The following is a 10,683-nucleotide window of genomic DNA, read 5'->3' as shown; positions in this document are numbered from 1 at the left end:
TGGCCCTGAGTTCCAACACATTGATGTGTAGATAGGACTCCTGGTCTGACCAAAGACCCTAAAATTTTTTTCCCTGTGTGACCGCTCCCCATCCTCGGAGGCTCACGTCCGTGGTAACCAGGATCCAATCCTGAATTCCGAACCTGCGACCCTCCAGGAGGTGAGCACTTTGCAACCACCACAGGAGGGACACTCTGGTCCCTGGGGACAGAGTTATTTTCCGATGTAAGTGCAGATGGGACCCGGACCACTTGTCCAGAAGGTCCCATTGAAAAGTCCTTGCATGGAACCTTCCGAAGGGAATGGCCTCATAGGCCGCCACCATTTTCCCCAGGACTCGAGTGCATTGGTGAACTGACACCCTTTTCGGTTTTAGCAGGTCTCTGACCATGTTCTGGATGTCTTGGGCTTTCTCTATTGGGAGGAAGACCTTCATTTGTTCCGTATCCAGTATCATACCTAGGAACGGTAGTCGAGTTGTCGGAATCAACTGTGACTTCGGTAGATTTAGAATCCAACCGTGTTGCTGGAGCACTCTCAGAGAGAGCGCCACACTGCTCAGCAATTCCTCCCTTGATCTCGCTTTTATCAGGAGATCGTCCAAGTATGGGATAATTGTGACTCCATGCTTGCGCAGGACCACCATCATTTCCGCCATTATCTTGGTGAAAATCCTCGAGGCCGTGGAGAGTCCAAACGGCAACGTCTGAAATTGGCAATCCTGTACAGTGAATCTCAGGTATTCCTGATGGGGGGCATATATGGGGACATGAAGGTACGCATCCTTTATGTCCAGAGACACCATAAACTCCCCCTCCTCCATGTTGGCTATTATCGCTCTGAGAGATTCCATTTTGAATTTGAATCTTTTTATGTACAGGTTTAGGGATTTCAGATTCAAAATAGGTCTGACCGAACCGGACGGTTTCGGGACCACAAATAGGGTTAAGTAGTAACCTCTTCCCTGCTGGTGCAGGGGAACCTTGATTATCACTTGCTGTATACACAGCGTTTAAATTGCAGCTAACACTACATGCCTTTCCGATGTGGAAGCTGGTAGGGCCGATTTGAAAAATCGGCGCGGGGGCACCTCCTCGAATTCCAATTTGTAACCCTGGGAAACTATTTCCAACACCCAGGGATTCAGGTCCGAACTGACCCATGCCTGACTGAAAAGTCGAAGACGTGCCCCACCGGTGCGGACTCCCTCAGGGGAGCCCTAGCGTCATGCTGTGGGTTTTGGAGCAGCAGGGAAGGACTTTTGTTCCTGGGCACCTGCCGAAGCAGGTGCTCTCTTGCCTCTGCCCTTACCTCTGGCGAGGAAAGAGGATCCCCGACCTCCTTTGGACTTGTGCGACCGAAAGGACTGCATCTGATAGGGTGTTACTTTCTTTTGCTGTTGGGGAATATATGGTAAAAAATTTGATTTACCTGCTGTAGCTGTGGAAACCAGGTCCGTCAGCCCATCCCCAAACAATACATCCCTCTTATAGGGTAGTACTTCCATATGTTTCTTGGAATCCGCATCACCCGTCCATTGGCGAGTCCATAAGGATCTTCTCGCTGAGACAGACATGGCATTGGCCCTAGAAGCTAGCAATCCAATGTCCCTTTGAGCATCCCTCATAAATAAGACTGCGTCTTTAATATGGGCTAGTTAGGAATATAGTATCCTTATCCATATTATGAAATTGATCTGTCAGCTCATCTGTCCAAGCTGCAATTGCGCTACACACCCATGCCGACGCAATTGTCGGTCTTAGCACAGCACCCGTATGAGAATAAATACACTTTAAGGTAGTTTCTTGCCTGCGATCTGCAGGGTCCTTAAGGGCCGCTGTGTCAGGAGACGGTAGCGCCACTTTCTTGGACAAGCGCGTCAGGGTCTTGTCCACAGTGGGGGGTGATTCCCAAATCTCCCTGTCCTGCTTAGGGAAAGGGTATGCCATATAAATTCTTTTGGGGATCTGCGGTCTCTTATCTGGAGTCTCCCAAGCTTTTCCAAAGAATTCATTTAATTCATGAGATGTGGGAAAGTTAATAATCTGTTTCTTTTCCTTAAACATGTGTACCCTTGTGTCGGGGACCGAGGGTTCATCCACAATATGCAACACATCCCTTATTGCCACAATCATACACTGAATGGTTTTAGTCACCCTAGGGTGCAATTTTACTTCGTCATAGTCGACACTGGAATCAGAATCCGTGTCGGTAGTAGTGTCTTGTGTTAAGGGACGCTTTTGAGACCCCGACGGGCCCTGTGAGTCGGTCCAATCCGAGGATTGACCCCCTGATGTTCCCCCTAAATCAGCCTTATCAAGCCTTTTATGTAAAGATGCCACACTTGCATTCAACATATGCCACATGTCCATCCAATCTGGAGTCGGCACAACCGTCGGGGACACACCACTCATTTGCTCCACCTCCTCCTTGGAGAAGCCTTCCGCCTCAGACATGTCGACACACACGTACCGACACCCCACACACACAGTGATTAACCTATAAGGGGACAAAACCCCAACCAGGTCCTAAGGAGAGCTAGAGAAAGAGTATGCCAGCACACACCAGCGCTTAAAAACAGTGGAAAAAATATGTCCAGATAGCGCTTTTTATATATATATATTATGCCAATTCCCACTCACTGCGTCGCTAATGTGCCCCCCTCCTCTTTTTTCCAGCCTGTGAGTTCAGCAGGGGAGAGACCAGGGAGCCATCATTTTCCTCATGCAGCTTCTGTGGAGAAAATGGTGCTGGTTAGTGCTGAGGGTCAAGCCACGCTCAACCGACGGCAGGCTTCGGTCCTAGTGATTTTTCAATAAAATGGCGGGGGATCATAGATTTACTGCCTCCGCAGTCTAATCCAACTGTATTTGTGCCAAAATGTGAGGTTTATTGCTGCCCAGGGCGCCCCCCCCTGCGCCCTGCACCCTTCAGTGCTGCTCTGTGTGTGTGACTGGGAGCAATGGCGCGCAGCTTACCGCTGCGCGCCTTACCTCATGAAGATCTGATGTCTTCTGCCGCCTAAGAGGTCTTCTGCCTTCTCTATCCGGCTTCTATCTTCGGCATCTGTGAGGAGGACGGCGGCGCGGCTCCGGGACGAACCCCAGGTGAGACCTGTGTTCCGACTCCCTCTGGAGCTAATGGTGTCCAGTAGCCTTAGAAGCAGTGCCCAACTTGACAAGCCAGCTATGCTTCTCTCTCCTCGGTCCCACGATGCAGGGAGCCTGTTGCCAACAGGACTCCCTGAAAATAAAAAACCTAACAAAATTATTTTTCCACAGAAAACTCTGGAGAGCTCTCTGCAGTGCACCCATTCTCCTCTGGGCACAAGATCTAACTGAGGTCTGGAGGAGGGGCATAGAGGGAGGAGCCAGTGCACACCCATAGTCAGTTTTTTTTTAGGTGCCCTATCTCCTGCGGAGCCCGTCTATACCCCATGGTCCTTACGGAGTCCCCAGCATCCTCTAGGACGTAAGAGAAAATTAGATTTTACTCACCGGTAAATCTATTTCTCGTAGTCCGTAGTGGATGCTGGGACTCCGTAAGGACCATGGGGAATAGCGGCTCCGCAGGAGACTAGGCACAACTAATAAAGCTTTAGGACTAACTGGTGTGCACTGGCTCCTCCCACTATGACCCTCCTCCAGACCTCAGTTAGGATACTGTGCCCGGAAGAGCTGACACAATAAGGAAGGATTTTGAATCCCGGGTAAGACTCATACCAGCCACACCAATCACACCGTATAACTCGTGATATTATACCCAGTTAACAGTATGAACATAACAGAGCCTCTCAACAGATGGCTCAACAATAACCCTTTAGTTAACAATAACTATATACAAGCATTGCAGACAGTCCGCACTTGGGACGGGCGCCCAGCATCCACTACGGACTATGAGAAATAGATTTACCGGTGAGTAAAATCTTATTTTCTCCAACATCCTAAGTGGATGCTGGGACTCCGTAAGGACCATGGGGATTATACCAAAGCTCCCAAACGGGCGGGAGAGTGCGGATGACTCTGCAGCACCGAATGAGAGAACTCAAGGTCCTCCTCAGCCAGGGTATCAAATTTGTAGAATTTTGCAAACGTGTTTGCCCCTGACCAAGTAGCAGCTCGGCAAAGTTGTAAAGCCGAGACCCCTCGGGCAGCCGCCCAAGAAGAGCCCACCTTCCTCGTGGAATGGGCTTTTACAGATTTAGGCTGCGGCAGGCCAGCCGCAGAATGCGCAAGCTGAATTGTGCTACAAATCCAGCGAGCAATAGTCTGCTTCGAAGCAGGAGCACCCAGTTTGTTGGGTGCATACAGGATAAATAGCGAGTCAGTTTTCCTGACTCCAGCCGTCCTGGAAACATAAATTTTCAAGGCCCTGACTACGTCCAGTAACTTGGAATCTTCCAAGCCCCTAGTAGCCGCAGGCACTACAATAGGTTGGTTCAAGTGAAAAGCTGATACCACCTTAGGGAGAAACTGGGGACGAGTCCTCAATTCTGCCCTATCCATATGGAAAATCAGATAAGGGCTTTTACATGACAAAGCCGTCAATTCTGACACACGCCTGGCCGAAGCCAAGGCCAATAACATGACCACTTTTTTCCACGTGAGATATTTCAGATCCAGAGTTTTAAGTGGCTCAAACCAATGTGATTTCAGGAAACTCAACACCACGTTGAGATCCCAAGGTGCCAAAGGAGGCACAAAAGGGGCTGAATATGTAGCACTCCCTTTACAAATGTCTGAACTTCAGGCAGTGAAGCCAGTTCTTTCTGGAAGAAAATCGACAGAGCCGAAATCTGGACCTTAATGGAACCCAATTTTTAGGCCCATAGTCACTCCCGACTGTAGGAAGTGCAGAAAACGACCCAGCTGAAATTCCTCTGTAGGGGCCTTCCTGGCCTCACACCACGCAACATATTTTCGCGGTGATAATGGTTTGCGGTTACTTCTTTCCTGGCTTTTATCAGCGTAGGAATGACTTCCTCCGGAATGCCCTTTTCCTTTAGGATCCGGAATTCAACCGCCATGCCGTCAAACGCAGCCGCGGGAAGTCTTGGAACAGACAGGGCCCCTGCTGTAACAGATCCTGTCTGAGCGGTAGAGGCCATGGATCCTCTGATATCATTTCTTGAAGTTCTGGGTACCAAGCTCTTCTTGGCCAATCCGGAACCACGAGTATCGTTCTTACTCCTCGCCTTATTATTCTCAGTACCTTTGGTATGAGAGGCAGAGGAGGGAACACATAAATCGACTGGTACACCCACGGTGTCACTAGAGCGTCCACAGCTATCCCCTGAGGGTCCCTTGACCTGGCGCAATATCTCTTTAGCTTTTTGTTGAGGCGGGACGCCATCATGTCCACCTGTGGCCTTTCCCAACGGTTTACCAACAGTTTGAAGACTTCTGGATGAAGTCCCCACTCTCCCGGGTGTAGGTCGTGTCTGCTGAGGAAGTCTGCTTCCCAGTTGTCCACTCCCGGAATGAACACTGCTGACAGTGCTAAGACGTGATTTTCCGCCCATCGGAGAATCCTTGTGGCTTCTGCCACGCCATCCTGCTTCTTGTGCCGCCCTGTCGGTTTACATGGGCGACTGCCGTGATGTTGTCTGATTGGATCAGTACCGGCTGGTTTTGAAGCAGAGATCTTGCCTGACTTAGGGCATTGTAAATGGCCCTCAGTTCCAGAATATTTATGTGTAGGGACGACTCCTGACTTGACCAAAGTCCTTGGAAATTTTTTTTTTTTTTTTTTCCCTGTGTGACTGCCCCCCAGCCTCGAAGGCTGGCATCCGTGATCACCAGGACCCAGTCCTGTATGCCAAATCTGCGGCCCTCTAGAAGATGAGCACTCTGCAGCCACCACAGCAGACACACCCTGGTCCTTGGGGACAGGGTTATCAGACGATGCATCTGAAGATGCGATCCCGTCCAAGAGGTCCCACTGAAAAGTTCTTGCATGGAACCTGCCGAATGGAACTGCTTCGCAGGAAGCTACCATTTTTTCCAGGACTCGCGTGCAGTGATGCACCGACACCTGTTTTGGTTTCAGGAGGCCTCTGACTAGAGATGACAGCTCCTTGGCTTTCTCCTGCGGGAGAAACACTTTTTTCTGTTCTGTGTCCAGAACCATCCCCAGGAACAGTAGATGCGTCGTAGGAACCAGCTGCGACTTTGGAATATTCAGAATCCAGCCGTGCTGTTGTAGCATTTCCCGAGATAGTGCTACTCTGACAAACAACTGCTCCCTGGACCTCGCCTTTATAAGGAGATTGTCCAAGTACTGGATAATTCTTTCGGCCATTACCTTGGTAAATACCCTCGGTGCCGGGGACAGACCAACGGCAACGTCTGGAATTGGTAATGACAATTCTGTACCACAATTTTGAGGTACTCCTGGTGAGGAGGGTAAATAGGGACATGCAGGTAAGCATCCTTGATGTCCAGTGATACCATGAAATTCTCCAGGCTTGCAATAATCGCCCTGAGCGATTCCATTTTGAACTTGAACCTTCGTATATAAGTGTTCAAGGATTTCAATTTTAGAATGGGTCTCACCGAACCGTCTGGTTTCGGTACCACAACATTTTTGGAATAGTAACCCCGGCCTTGTTGAAGGAGGGGTACCTTGATTTCACCTGCTGGAAGTACAGCTTGTGAATTGCCGCCAGTACTAACTCCCTATATCCGAGGGCAGCAGGCAAGGCTGATGTGAGGTAACGGCGAGGGGGAGTCGCCTCGAACTCCAGCTTGTATCCCTGTGATACTACTTGCAGAACCCAGTGATTCACCTGTGGGCAAGCCCACTGGTCCCTGAAGTTCCCGAGACGCTCCCCCCACCGCACCCGTCTGTGGAGCCCCAGCGTCATGCTGTGAACTCAGAGGAAGCGGGGGAGGATTTTTGATCCTGGGAACTGGCTGTCTGTGCAGCTTTTTCCTTCTTCCCTTGTGCAGAAAGGAAGCGCCTTTGGCCCCCTTGCTTTTCTGAAGCCGAAAGGACTGTACCCGATAATACAGTGCTTTCTTAGGGTGTGAGGAAACCTGAGGTAGAAATTTTTCTTCCCAGCTGTTGCTGTGGATACAAGGTCCCAGAGACCATCCCCAAACAATTCCTCACCCTTATAAGGCATAATCTCCATGTGCCTTTTAAAGTCAACATCACCTGTCCACTGCCGGGTCTCTAATACCCTCCTGGCAGAATGGACCTTGCATTAATTCTGGACGCCAGCCGGCAAATAGCCCTCTGTGCATCCCTCATATATAAGACTACGTCTTTAATATGCTCTATGTTAGCACCATATTCTCCCTGTCTAGGGTATTAATATTATCTGACAGGGTATCAGACCCTGCTGCAGCAGCACTATTCATGCTGAGGCAATTGCAGGTCTCAGTATAATACCTGAGTGTGTATATACAGACTTCAGGATAGCCTCCTGCTTTTTATCAGCAGGCTCCTTCAAAGTGGCCGTATCCTAAGACGGCAGTGCCACCTTTTATGACAAACGTGTGAGCGCCTTATCCACCCTAGGGGATATCTCCCAACGTGACCTATCCTCTGGCGGGAAAGGGTACGCCAGCAGTAATTTTTTTTTTAAATTACCAGTTTCTTATCGGGGGATCCCACGCTTCTTCACACACTTCATTCACTCATCTGATGTGGGAACAAAACACCGGCTGCTTTTTCTCCCCAAACATAAAACCCCTTTTATGTGGTACTTGGGTTAATGTCAGAAATGTGTAACACAATTTTTATTGCCGAGATCATGCAACGGATGTTCCTAGTGGATTGTGTATATGTCTCAACCTCGTCGACACTGGAGTCAGACTCCGTGTCGACATCTGTGTCTGCCATCTGAGGCGTTTTTTGAGCCCCTGATGGCCTTTGAGACGCCTGGGCAGGCGCGGGCTGAGAAGCCGGCTGTCCCTCAGCTGTTACGTCATCCAGCCTTTTATATAAGGAGTGGACACTGTCGATTAATACCTTCCACCTATCCATCCACTCTGGTGTCGGCCCCACAGGGGGCGACATCCCATTTATCGGCATCTGCTCCGCCTCCACATAAGCCTCCTCATCCAACATGTCGACACAGCCGTACCGACACACCGCACACACACAGGGAATGCTCTGACTGAGGACAGGACCCCACACAGCCCTTTGGGGAGACAGAGAGAGAGAGTATGCCAGCACACACCAGAGCGCTATATAATGTAGGGATAAACACTATCACTGAGCGAATTTTCCCCAATAGCTGCTTGTATAAACAATATTGCGCCTAAATTTAGTGCCCCCCCTCTCTTTTTAACCCTTTGAGCCTGAAAACTACAGGGGAGAGCCTGGGGAGCTGTCTTCCAGCTACACTGTGAAGAGAAAATGGCGCCAGTGTGCCGAGGGAGATAGCTCCGCCCCTTTTTCACGGACTTTTCTACCGCTTTTTTATGGATTCTGGCAGGGGTAATTATCACATATATAGCCTCTGGGGCTATATATTGTGATTATTTTGCCAGCCAAGGTGTTTTTATTGCTGCTCAGGGCGCCCCCCCCAGCGCTCTGCACCCTCAGTGACCGGAGTGTGAAGTGTGTATGAGGAGCAATGGCGCACAGCTGCAGTGCTGTGCGCTACCTTGGTGAAGACTGAAGTCTTCTGCCGCCGATTTTCCGGACCATCTTCATGCTTCTGGCTCTGTAAGGGGGACGGCGGCGCGGCTCCGGGAACGAACACCAAGGACGGGTCCTGCGGTCGATCCCTCTGGAGCTAATGGTGTCCAGTAGCCTAAGAAGCCCAAGCTAGCTGCAAGCAGGTAGGTTCGCTTCTTCTCCCCTTAGTCCCTCGTTGCAGTGAGCCTGTTGCCAGCAGGTCTCACTGTAAAATAAAAAACCTAACATATACTTTCTTTCTAGGAGCTCAGGAGAGCCCCTAGTGTGCATCCAGCTCGGCCGGGCACAGAAATCTAACTGAAGTCTGGAGGAGGGGCATAGAGGGAGGAGCCAGTGCACACCAGATAGTACCTAATCTTTCTTTTAGAGTGCCCAGTCTCCTGCGGAGCTCGTCTATTCCCCATGGTCCTTACGGAGTTCCCAGCATCCACTAGGACGTCAGAGAAATGTTGGTTGGGATCTGCTTGGCTGGAACACCATTTATCATATGCAATGAGTTTTATCACTCATTGATAAATGGGCCCCATAATCCATACCTCCCAACTTTGATGCATGAAGACACGGGACTCCTATGTGTGGCAAAGCCGTGCTCGCAAGAAAAGGGGGCGTGGCTTAGTGGGAATTCCGTGACCACCTGCCACGCTCCCGTTTTCGTCACAGAAGGGGGCATGACCAGCATCTATTCACCGCTGCTCTACAGCAGAGCAGCGATGACGGGAGCCTCCCAACTGCCCCCCTCCCCACAGTGGGACACTGCGGCCTGCTGGTGGGACAGCCCCCAAAAAACGGGACTGTGCTGTGAAAATCGGGACAGTTGGGAGGTATGCATAATCTGATAACCCCAAATTTCGAGCCGGTCAGTTACGAACAGGAAATGGAAGCTCCAGTACAAGTTCACCACAACTGGCCAGTTGGAAGATTAGAAAAATCATTGATTCCTCTGTTAAATTTCAATTTCTGCTGCTGTTAGATGTGAGTGGAAGAGCTAGCTCAATATTTTATTCTCCTGTGTATGTGCCTGGATATAGAGACTAACACAGATGTCTATTCTGCCTCATCCCTACTATAGGTAGACCTATTTTACAATGAGCTTACTCCCCACACTGCCATTTTCCTTTTATATTTCGACATATCATGCCACTATCACTTACAAACTGCTATTTCAACTTTGGCACCTCACTCCATTGTGGAATAATACCTAGTCTCCCCGGGGCCTCTCCCCTTTTTTCCCAATGGACTAATTTCAATATTACATTTCTGAAAGATTTTATGCTCTCATTTCCATTGTTTGCTTATCTTAAAGTATCGGGGCTTCAACTCCTGCTTTTACGAATATCTTATGGGGCTCCTACTCCCACTTTTACTAACATTTTAATCAGTTGAGACATTTTTTACACTACAACCTGTCGTTTGTATCCTGGTCCATAGCTTCTATCTCATTTATAACAGGTCTTCTATTTACTTTTTCGCATATTATTATTATTATTACTACAAAACTGGCCATTAAGAGATCAAGAGCTTTGAAGGGAATATATAGAAGAAACACTTTCTCCCAAGGACAAATTTGAGATAGTGGCACAGATGTATTAAGCCTGGAGAAGTGCTAAAGCGGTGATAACGCACCAGCCAATAAGCTCCTAACTGCTAATTTACATATTGGAGCTGATTGGCTGGTGTGCTATCACCTTGTACTTATCACTGCTTTATCACTTCTCCAGGTTTAGTACATCTGCCCCAGTGTCTCCAAAACCTTCTCCAGTAACATCAGCTAAAATGTCCATAAAACACTGTGCGGTTATTTAATACTTCAAAGGCTACATGCAGTCTTTCCTACTACAGTAGGTGCAGTTAGAAAGGCACTCTAGACACTGTGGTAAACAGTTTGCATTTTGGAAAGAGATCCATCATCTTATGCTTTTACACTACATGCTTTCTACATCCCCAATCAATCAGAGACTCATAATGTACGTCATGATTGCTACCAAATCGCTTTAACTATTACCCATTAGTTCTCTAGAATTTGGCATCCAT

Source organism: Pseudophryne corroboree, chromosome 1 (assembly GCF_028390025.1).
Source record: "Pseudophryne corroboree isolate aPseCor3 chromosome 1, aPseCor3.hap2, whole genome shotgun sequence".
Lineage (NCBI taxonomy): Eukaryota > Metazoa > Chordata > Amphibia > Anura > Myobatrachidae > Pseudophryne > Pseudophryne corroboree.
Note: the sequence above shows the minus strand (reverse complement) of the source record.